Source organism: Pagrus major, chromosome 15 (assembly GCF_040436345.1).
Source record: "Pagrus major chromosome 15, Pma_NU_1.0".
NCBI classification, from domain to species: Eukaryota; Metazoa; Chordata; class Actinopteri; order Spariformes; family Sparidae; genus Pagrus; species Pagrus major.
This window is the reverse complement of record NC_133229.1, coordinates 26,323,281-26,334,026: the sequence shown is the minus strand read 5'-3', so window position 1 is coordinate 26,334,026 and position 10,746 is coordinate 26,323,281.

Below are 10,746 nucleotides of genomic sequence, written 5' to 3'. Positions count from 1 at the left end.
ATAACCGTGTGTACTGTAATTCAGCTGTAACATTGAATTCAGTCATATATTGTCAGACACTTTCAGAGAACACAAAGCTGCAGGGAATGAAATGACAGTTTTAGCTACTAATTAATAAACTGAAAGTCAAGTATGCTCATGCCCTCACCTTTAACATCCTTTCCACGGCCAAGTTAGCAATTATAAATGATATGCAACGTCTGGTTAGACGTTGAAAATAAAGCATTTATTTATTCTAACCTACCAGGTACACGCACAAACATTTCATTTACAATGCACAGAAGGGAACCTGTTTTTTTATTGCTGATTGTATCTTGTATCTATTATTACTGTGTTTAGCCACTGTTACGGTAACAATTGAGTTTATGGTCCTGTTACCATAAACTCAATGATGCTGCAGCACGACTGAGATAAAGTTTAACTAATGTCTGTCCACTCAGTAACGAGACAACGACCTGCTGCTGACACAGTAACCCTCCGTTAACCCTCAATGAATTACAAAATCGCTATGGAAATGTTTTTTTCCCCTGCCAGAACTGAAAACAGAAAGCATTGCAGACATGCAAACACTCAAACGTTTTACATGCTTTAAGCTGGGATCTAATGAAATACATACACATACATTTTCCTATCCAAATCAAGGTCATTTGTGTGCTCTAAATCAGGCACACTGGACCAGGAGAAAAAGGTCAAGTTGATTTGCATCAACATGTTTATAAAACTAAACTAACCAGATTGAAAACGCTAAAGTGTTTCATATCTAGAAGGAATTAGATGAGTTGTTAGTCACATAAAACCTATCAAACTCACTTTCTATATTTAATTTCAGAATGTTTGGCTTTATTGTTTGCATATATTTCAGTTTCATCAGGACTAATCCTTTTTAAAGCATTTGCAATTTAAGTAAACCATCAAGTATATGTTTCATGCCTGGCACTGCAGCAGGCTAATGTAAACTATAAACGTATGAGTCACTGTTGTTCAATGAGCCGTGACTCATTGTGTGGTCTCCTCTAATCCTTCCAACTTTGTCCGTGTGTAATATGAGAACAGGCATCATTTACAGCGTCACTGAACGCTCTCCTTTCAGAGCTTCTCCCAGGTTAGTCCGGATAACAGGATCTGACGGGATGAGTCATTAATGACTGCAGGTTAAAGGAGGGTTTTTTATGCTGGTTTTTTTTGTGTGCCATGTTTGCTCTTTTTGTCACATGAATAGAATAAGCTTCATAGAAAGACGACTCGGTATTAAAACGTAAGGCAGAAAGTCAGAGACCATGTCAGTTTTGAGCAGGAAAGAGTCAAATAGGAAGAAAATCCCATTTAGATTAAAATGTTTTATTAGTGGAATATAAACATTATTTTCTTTGTTATATAAAGCACTTTGAATTGCCTCCGTGTATGAAATGTGCTATATAAACAAACTTGACTTGCCTTTCCTTAACTATTGTCATCATGTTTAGAAGGAGACTTATATTATGCTCATTTTCAGGTTCATAATTTTGTTTTGGGCTACTAATAGAATAGGTTTACATGCTTTTAGCTCAAAAAAACATCAGTTTTCTCATACAGCTGCACTGTGTTCCCCCTCTTTAAGGGCCCCCCCCTCCTGAATACCCAGTCTGCTCTGATTGGTCAGCTCACACACGCCTGAGCCAGTGTCTCCAGTCGCCTCTGTTGTGTTTTCAGCCTACAGTTAGCTTCACTTTTACCATGAATATAGGCATATATTATGCAAATGTGTGACATGGTGATGCAGTGTGATTTCACAAAGTCACAGAACTAAAGGCGGGTGTACTGACGAGGCGTTTCAGGAATAGTGTTTTCTGTGGGAGAGAGGAGCTCCTGTTGGTGTGGACTTGTGGGCTTTTCACTTTTTAAGAGCTTTCACATGCACAAGAACCTAAATAACAGGGAAGGAAACAAACAAAAAAGCAAAATAGGTCTCCTTTAATAGATGATATCTCATTTTAGAAATGAAACTCTACAGTGCAGTATCATTATTACTGGAGAACTTAACTGAGTGTTGCTCAATGTTAGTCATCCATGTTTCATCTGCGCATGGTAACATCGTGACTCACTGTCTCGGTACACTGCATATCAGTGTGTTTCATAGGGCAACTTGCGTGTTGCAGTCAAAGACGGTTTGGGAAAGTCCAGGTTTCAGCAAAGGTAAGTATCTACCACTATAATGAAGGGATGACTGACGGTACACTGTCAAATAAATCTTCCATCTAGAGTTCTATACCAGAGGTTTTGTGTCTCCTCATCTACCACTTCTTTGTCAAAATCCGGTGCCTACATTACCCACAATGCAGCTCAACAGCAACAGCTCAGTCTGAGAATCAGTGTGTTATGCTAGTAGCAGTAGCCTGAAGTCTTAAACCTTCACTAACTCTGAAGTATGATGCTTGATGAACTTTTTTCACATATGCAAAATCAGTAGTTCCCCTTTCCTTAAAACAGAAGATGTGACGTTGCGACAGACATCTGCACGTTGTGAGGTGTTCATGTGAGTCTTCACTCGCTGTGAATGGAAATTAATACTTTCATTTCTGCCTACTCAGGTGTACCTCGTGCTTGACTTGATCCTGTGGTTTCGACAAAGAGGATGTGTGCAACGATGTGGGGGGAGACAGACACACGCACTTCCACATGCAGCACATCAAAACTAGTCATGAGTTCCACACATTGAGATATCTGATCGTGTCCCATGACCCTTTAGGTCAAAGGCAAAAGAAACAATCAGAGGAGTTTATTCATCTTTACGCTCAGCATCTGAAACTGGCAGCAAAAACTAGCTTTGTTCTCTGTTTGTCTGCTGTGAAAACATATGATAATAATAATAATCTTTAACCAGCATGGAAAAACATCCTGTGCAGTGCTCTTAGGATGTGCAGTAGCTACTGTCACAGCTAATGATTAACTCCAGCTCTGGGAACATGCTTGGATAATAATCTGCTCACCATCATGCACACACAGTCCATCTGAGCAACATGTTCATAACAGCATGTCCACTACGAGACTGACCTCCTCCTCCTGCTCAGTTAATCTAAATAAGTCGTCATTTAAACGCTTAGATTGTGATATTTTTACTGTAATGCATGTTAAAGGTTCTCACGACACACTTATCTTCATGTGAGTCATATTATTGCAAAACAGCCATTTTGTCATCACTATTTAAAGGAAGTGTGTCAATGAAAAGAATTACTTTTTTTTTTTTTAGAGCAGAAGTTGAATTAGAAAGATCTTCTATATCTCTTTGCCTTTTTAGGCTTCTGGTGAATTTCTCTTATCCTCATTAATTTGCCGTCTGTATCAAACTTTCTCTCTCTCTCGCAATTTTTATGCAGCTTTCTTCACTTTATCTATTAATCAGTTATTGAACGCTGACCCTGTACAACCTTCCACTTCCCCGTTCAGCTCCAAAAGCCAATTCTCAGAGATTCAAACACATTTGTAGTACCTTAAAGAGGGAAGGAAGAAGTGCTCAGGTCCTAAAAAGGGACAATATCACAGTCTCAAAGCACTCTCTCTAGTATTGGAAGTTTTACTTGAGTAAAAGTGCTTAAAGTACTTTCAAAAGTAAAAGTGCTTATTAATTTTGTTCTCTTCTCTTCTCTTCTTCATATGACTAACAGGAGTGATGACATTTTATATCTAAAGGGTCAAAGGTCAACTCTCCTGTGACATCATCATGTTCTGAATGTTCCTCCAGCTGTACGTGCGTGGAGAGTGTTACAGGTATCATATGTAGTGAATGACAGAGAGTTGATGGTGTATTAACATTAACATTTATTTCCAGCTGGACGCTCTGATCAGTGATATGTTTTATCAGTCGTCCGTGGTCAGACGGCCTTCTGATGTGCCCGCACCAATCGGAGCAAAAGAGGGCTTGGATTGTGTTAGAGGAGCGACCAGACGGACACCCGGGACCCAAAGTCACAGGACCCAAGGACATCGCTGCCAGGATCTGGGCAAAGAGCTACAAGGCTGCTATTGTTGGTCGGAGAGGAACCTCGAGCAGACAAATGACAAAGAATTTCAACCAGCCCTCCCCTTACATCCAACTGGAGTTACTGTAGAGGAAAAATACAACAACGATTGTCTTTTTATTAATTAAATCATAACTTTTCCTACGAGCATTTAACTAGTCCGCATGTGTTGTTTCTCTGCAGCACTATGCCTCTGTGTTTCACTGTTGATTTTTACTGATATGTTTGTTGTGCCATTTGTCACACAGTACTTACCAAAGTATTTTCCCATGACAACATCTGTCTATCCGTGCATGTCTGTGACCGCACAGGTGTCATAGTTGATGAAGACTCTGACCCAGAACAGTCTCTGCTGCACAGAGTCGTCTCTGGAATTTCCCATCATGAGATTGGATGGATAATTCAGTTTAACAGCGATTTTTGTGGTTTAGATGACCTATATCGCTCTGTGTCATGCACTGATTTCCTGTGTTTATAGGTCATTTTAAAGGATAAGTTCACTCAAAAATGAAAATTCAGTCATTATTTCCTCACCTCCATGTGGATGGAAAGTCAGGTGTGACAAGTTTTGTCGTCCAGAAAACATTTCTGGAGCTTCGCAGCAAAACAGTGCTACAGCATTCTCCTAAACAACTGAAATAGATGGGGACTTGTTTGAATAAATAAATCAATAAACATAAAATGGCTCCATATAGCTCGTCCGGCGTAATCCAAGTGTCCGGAAACCCCAAGATCCAAAACCAATTTGAAAAGACATTTTACGTTTTAAAACAAGACCCCATACCCAGTATTTACAGTAAGAAATTGTCTATTGCCAGTGTATATTTAACACTTGCTGCTCCGCTCATATTTTCTATAAATACACTGCAATAAAGCTTTAATGTGAGACACTGCTGTATATTTGTGGAGCATGCTAATGTGATATATGTGGTCAGGATACATCTCACAAAGATTACCATGTGCTCAGCATGTGTCTACTCTGCGCAGCCTCAAATAGCCCCATTAAAAGCGTCTACGAGTTTCACTTCTCAGCAACTGCATCTTGATTTCCTTTCTCAGGAAGTTCACACTTTGACTCATGATGTCAGACGACATTCTTAGTATTCAGAGGCAGAATCGTGAGCCAGGAGTTTGAAGTGTTTCTTCGTGGGTCCGTGCAGGGCTGGTTTTTGGCACGGAAACATTTCACTGCACTGAGGTGTAGCACTTTACATTGTTACCATATGTTGTCACAACAATCATTTTTATTTCGTAAACACACTAGATGAGGGCAGTCAGACACACCTTTGCTCTACATTAGTTCAGTGCTTATCAGGATGATTTTTATAATGAGCACCTTCAGCATTAGTAATCTATTCTTTATCAGCGTGTCAATTAACTCACTGTAACGATGAGTCTGTTAAACTTTCACCCACTTCAGTGAATACTGAACTTACGTGTTTGTTTTTGTAAGACATTTAAAGGACATGTTGTCCAAACCAAACATGGCCTCTTGTCCTGAACAGTGTGTGCTTGTAAATTATTTTTTAAAATCTCAGACTGCAGATAGTGTGCAGGTGTTTTCTTTATTTCAATAGATTTAGAGTAATACCCTGTTAGACACTGATACAGGTAGACATCAGAGGGCAGCTCAGGATGCATTCTTCTGTCAGAACCCGACCAAGTCCATGAGAACCAAGCCTGATTTGAACTTGGTGGTTTTTTTATGCCCGAACCCGACTTGAGCCTGACACATTTAAGGTAAGATTATTTAATATAACATTTAGTATTTATATATATATATATTTTTATATTTATTTATTGCTATATTTATTTGTTTATTATACAGTATTTATTTATTTTTACACTATATTTATTTGTATGCTACATTTATTAATTTTTATATTATATGTATCTATTTTCAACTATATTTAGTTATTTTTATACTGTATTTATTTTTATATTTTTATTTTTTTATACTATATTCATTTTTAGACTAAAGTTTTTACACTATAATTATTTATTTATTATACTATATTTATTTATTTTTACACTATATTTTCACTAAAATAACTTGAAAGAACCATGTCATTGACGAGATCAAACTTAGACATCATTTCCAAAGTTTTGTCCGAACCCGGCCCGGCCTGGCCCATCGGGTCCCGAAAGGGTCGTGAAAGGTTCAGGTAGAGCAGGTATAGACTGACTCTCTAGTTCAGGACTAGTAAATTCCATAATTTCTGTTCCTATTTCATGATCTATATTTGAAAGTGAGTTTGTTTACTTTTTGATGAGAAGATAAGGTGTGTGTGTGTGTGTGTGTGTGTGTGTGTGTGTGTGTGTGTGTGTGTGTGTGTGTGTGTGTGTGTGTGTGTGTGTGTGTGTGTGTGTGTGTAAACATGCATTGTGTTGGGCCTTGGCTCAGTTACCCTGCAGGCTTTAATCACCCACACCATCTAGAGCAGAGCAGCATCTCATTCATTATATATACAGCCAAATGGTGACGAATAAAGTCTCATAAAGACGATGAATGTGGAGAAAATATGTCTTCACACAGAAGATAAATGAAGAGTTTTGTGCCAAAATGAAAGAAAATGAAGGATTCTTCCTCAGACTGACAGCTGGAATCGAAGTGGAACACATTATTTCATTACCACTGACGTTAAAAGTAATTTGCATTTCCTTGAATTGATCTCTAACTGCATTTTTGTCCAGTTGTGACAATAAATAAGGTTGTATTTGGGGTTATGCTGGGGCAGTCTATGTGGCTGAAACATCCTCATTGTTGCTGCTGAATAAAAGTCCAGTCTTTCTTATGCTAATCATCAGTCCAGCTCACATCATTTGTTCCATGTTGTATCAAGTATCAACAAAGCTAAGGAGTCTTCTTGTGAGTCACTGTAATGATGTGAGCAAACTCTAAGTGAGTTACCTCGATACACCTTAAAAACCCAGATGTTTGACCTGTCATATCATTTTTTTTTTTTTAATCAGTTGTTTCGTCAGACCCTTTTTATTCCTCACTCTCCTTCCCGGCACCTCATTAACATCAGCGTGCTTTAGCCCCATCTTGATTAAACCTGATACATGAGCAGCTGGGTGGCAGCAGTGGTAGAACTGCCAGGGTGTGCTCCGCAGACACCCTTGAGTGATCACATACACAGAAAACAACGCCTCACTGGCCACCTGAGACTCTGGGAGGAGGATGGAAGAGACACCTGAGTCCTGGCGGTCTGTGGGCTCCTTCACAGCTCTGCTCCGTGGTCATCCTATCCTGTCTAGTTAACGTAGTTAGCCAGGATTAGCTCTGATGACACTGTGATTGGTGCAGTGCTCTATTGTACGTGCAGCAATTAACCCTGGCCCACAGCAGGGTGTGGACCGTATGTATGCACATGAATGACAGTAATGTGAGAAAAAAATGAGGCAATTCCAACTGGGAGGGAATTACATTCAAGACTGCTGTAACTGGAATAATTTTCTTTTGAGGAGAATGACAGTAATCCATCATATCAACATTAATCCTATTTGGGACAAATATATTAGCTTGCTCCTGAAAGCATTAAAGAAAGAGCATGGTGTTATTTTAATTTTTTTTATATATTCCATGAAAAGACCAAAACCGCATTAGTCCATCTCACAAGACTTTCTGAGTTCCTTGTCCTGTGACAGGCAGCCCTAAGCCAACTGGTTGTTGTTGACGATGTACATCTTTAAAAACAGCTGTTCACTGTTTTTTAATAAACAGGAGGAAATAGTGCGCTTGTTAGGTATAATTCTCAACCACAGTTCATTTCAAAGTTGGCAAAGTTGTTTTTCTTGCTGTTCTGATACAACGGTTTATGAGCTATAGTTTCCACACTGCAGCAACAGTCAAAGGGGTTGGTGTGTTTACCGGGAAAACTACATCTCACAATCCGCTGTATCAGCTCTGCCATTGGCTTTTTGTTGTTCAAAACAACCGCGAGAAAAACACAGGCACAACCCGTTAACACCAGACAACCACTGAACATACAGTTGGGAAATAGCTTGCTATTTAGCTAGCTAATTCTTCTCTCTTTTGCGGTGTGGTTAAACAGTAAATCCATCGTTGCACACTGAACTCCTTGCTGTCCTCTGATTGTCCTGTGGACTTTGGGGGAAACCCAGGGGTGTGTGGACACGGGACGACAGCCGAGAACAAGCACGGCCACACCGATTTCCCTCTTCGTTGTTGTCCAGCAGACTACCAGGGCCATTAAAAGTCTCTCAACAGATTTTTGTCTGTTTTTTTTGATGGGAGAAGGCCGCCTGACAGTTGAACTTTACTACTTTTCTTGCTTTTTTTTCATCAAAAAACTAAATGGATGTATTTAGCATGGAGTACCACAACCACAAAGCCGTCGAGTCTTGGGCGGAACTTAGAAGAAAACAAGTGCGATCCACAACAAAATGAAATGAAATATCAATATAATTTTTGAAAACTGTCCCCTGTAATCCACTGAGGAGCAACCCTATATATGGCATTAATAACCAATGAGGTGAAATGCGTAACAGTTAACTTGACTTTACAAACATTTCAATTAGTTGCTTTGTTTCAGATTTCAGATTCTGACTGCAAACCAGCTCCATGTTTGGCTTAGGTTACTGCTAACTATCAGACTTTTTATTTGTTTGCTGCACCACAACATATTCATGCTTTGAACTACGTCATGTGACTGGAGCCGAAAAAACAAAACTACTGTATGTGAATTTCTTGGGGAATGCAATACCATCATATCACAGTTTGATTGCTTTGTTAGGTAGTTTGGAGAGAGCAGAGAACATTCATGACCTCACACAGAGAAACAACATCACCTCAAACAGACAGAAAAGTGAAAATACAACTTTCAGATTTCAGAGTGAGTTCAAGGATTGTATAATAACGTGTGAACCTCAGGATTATTATTGATGAGCACAGGCTTGGGTGTCCATTGTTTCCATGGGGTGGCCAGCTGTGAGTCTGTTCCATAGAAAAGACGTAAAGCCTCCAGTCCTTCACACAGCAGACCCCCTTTGTCCTGTACTGGGTCATTAGACAGCCTGGGGACTGGCCCCCTGCTGTTTGGAGACCCCACACCCATCAGAGACATACCTCCAAATTCCAACTGCCATCTGGGTGCCTCTTGTTTGGACCCTTCAGAGATTTTGACGACAAGTTCTGATGAAAAACACAAACCAACAAGAAAAAACAGAGACAATACACAAGCATTTTAATGGGGATGCAGCTTGAGTGTGATCTGTGAGATGAGATATAAAGCACTTCTCAATTTATGGATATAAAAGAAGAAAATACACGTAAATAAATAAACATATGGTTAAACATAACTTTAAATCATAATGATAGTAAACCAAAAGTGTTGTGGTTTATTTAAACAAACAAGCCTTCATATAAAATTTGCATCTCATACTGGACCGTAGCAGGTGTAACCGGATGTCTCAGTTTACAGTTGGTAACAGTCACTGTGTCTGTTTGTAATTTAGCAAACACAGAGACAAAAGAAATGTCAGCCTGATCACTGTTGTGACTAATAATCCTTGATGACTAGAGGGATACTCCTCTCCAGCCTTAATTACCTCCCGGCTTTTAGCTCCATAGTTAATGCAGAGAGATGAGAGTGGTATTGATCTTCTCATCCTGCTCTGCCAAGGAAAAGTGAATTAAGCGTATTTCCCAAAATGTCCAACTATTCCTTTCAGGGAAGATTGATTATGTTTGCCCAAAAGATACCCTAGATTTGTGGCTGGCCTCCTCAGAGAAGCTGCCAAAGGGGTGACACAGCTAACTCCTCCTTCAAAGGGTTGTGAGGTTGTGCGTCCATAAGCACATGTCACAGGCCATGTGGACATTTCTACAAAACCTGTCATGTCATGTTCACATCACATATACATTAACTGACTTTCAAATCGGGAGGTTCAACCAGACGTTGTTGGGATTTCAGGGGAGGAGGCTGCAGTACAGTTCAAGTCTGCGATGGTCATTTGTAAGCATGACACCTCGGGAAAATTTCCAGCCATTTTTGCGGCAAGAAATACCAGATATACTCGACGGGACGTTGAGACATCTCCAGTCGTGTTTGTGCCAACATAACCAGGTGTTTTTAATGAGACCTTGGGACATCTCCAGCCAGTTTGTTGGGGCCAGAACAGGTATTTTGAGCCAAAGCAAAGTGTTTTTTGTGCCTAAACCCAACCAGAACATAAGCATTATGTTGAGACAAGAAAGAAATAGAAAATCGGACCTAAAGACAGTTGCAACATAAAGAAACTTAGAGTTTTAACTTGTACTTTGAGGCAGGCCGAATGCAGTTGAGCTTTTTTGGCTTCAAAGCGCCACTGAAGCTGTATCTAGATATTTATTGTCAAAGCGCCCATGCCATTAATTTTGCAGGATTTTGAAGGTCCCATTTGTAAGAAAAGTAGATTTTTGAGTCTCATTCCTAACGGTTTGGGGTTTTAGGTCATACAATTTGCAAAATAAGGTCCAAGGGGTCCACCGGAAGGCCCGTGACTCAGTTCTACAAGTCGCAGAACTTGTTTGACAGACCTCCGGAAAAAAGAAATTTGACTTGTAAAATATGTTCAGAATCCAAACAGGTTTTCATTCGCTAACTAAAAGTCATTAGCCTTAAGCTAGCTCCTTGTCTTTGAGTACGTGGTGGGCGTGGCATGCGAAAAGTACGTCATCGCCATAGAAACGAGCCAGGTTGAGAACCAGGAAGTGTTTCAGTGAAACGAAGCTGAAATTTAAACT